The sequence below is a fragment of the Gavialis gangeticus genome, unplaced genomic scaffold, assembly GCF_001723915.1.
Source record: "Gavialis gangeticus isolate Ggan-Ray unplaced genomic scaffold, GavGan_comp1, whole genome shotgun sequence".
NCBI lineage: Eukaryota > Metazoa > Chordata > Crocodylia > Gavialidae > Gavialis > Gavialis gangeticus.
The window spans coordinates 143,283-144,695 of NW_017728989.1; positions in this window are offsets into that span (position 1 = coordinate 143,283).

Below are 1,413 nucleotides of genomic sequence, written 5' to 3' on the forward strand. Positions count from 1 at the left end.
CCGCCGCGGCCGCGGCCGCGCACTTGGGCGGTCCTGATTCCGGCGCTTGCGAGTGGGGGGTACGGCTGGGTCCCGCAGGCCTGGCGGGGGCTGGGGGGCATGGGCCGGGGCCTCGCGGTCAAAGCTCCAGCATCTCTGATATAGCTAGTCTGTAAGGTGCAGCTCTGATATAGTCGAGTCTCTAATGTGTGCCTCTGATGTATCAGTCTAGAAGGTGGAGCTCTGATGTAATCAGTCTGTAAGGTGCAGCTCTGATATAGTCAGTCTCTAAGGTGTACCTCTGATATATCGCTCTAGAAGGTACAGCTCTGATCCAGCCCGTCTACAAGGTGCAGCTTAGCTCTGCCTTCCGTTGGGCTCCGTTGCCAGGACATGCGGACAGGGTCAGAGCCCAGGGCTCAGTATCCTGTGCCTCAAAGACCAGCCAGCTGAATCGCAGCTTGGAAGAAGGTCCATGGCCTTTCAGAGGAAGGTTTCCCGTAATCCGAAGGGAATGGAAACAGACCTGCTTTCCTTATACACAGTCGCGGAGCAGGAAGAAGGACCAGGGAGAGACTGGATATGGCCTGCCGTGACGTTGCCATGAAGTCGCAGAATCATAGACCACAAAAGTGGAAGGGACCTCAGGTGGCCACATCAAGTCCAACCCCTGCTGCAAGCAGGACCAGCCCCAACTACATCATCCCAGCCAAGGCTTTGTCTACCTGGGGCTTAAACACCTCCAAGGAGGGAGACTCCACCGCCTTTCTGGGAGCCTCTTCTAGTGCTTCAGCACCCTCTGGCTCAGGCAGGTTTTCCTAATATCCAACCACCACTTCCCTGGAAGTCCTGCGTCTACATCTGTGCGTGCATGTAGGCACATACCTATACGTGGATGCGCATACATACCTCTTTATGCATGCATGCATGTGCATAAATATACATATGTGCATCTGTGCATATACACACATGGATACCTGTACATACATATGCATGAACATACACACGTGATTTACATATATGTATGCATGTATCTGCATATATAGACATGCACAGATGCATGTATGTATATTTATGCATATGCATACATGCGTGCGAACCCATACAGATACATGCAGGCATATCTATATGCATGCATATATGTACGCATGCCTGTACATATAGATATGGGGGTGTGTATGTGCGTGCGTGCATGCATGTGTAGGTGTTTATGCATATATATAAACACACTCATGCATATACATTCATCTCCATGTGTTTGTATATACCCGATGCCAAGGGGCACAGCACCCACACCAGGCCTGTCCCCGCTCTCCCCCCGCTGCTCCCAGCCCCCAGAGACCTGGAGGGAGGGGTTGGGGTGGAGGCCTGCCCCCGCTCCCCCCACCCCATTGCTGTCCCCGAAGCCCCGCCTTCTCCTTCAAGCCTCGCCCC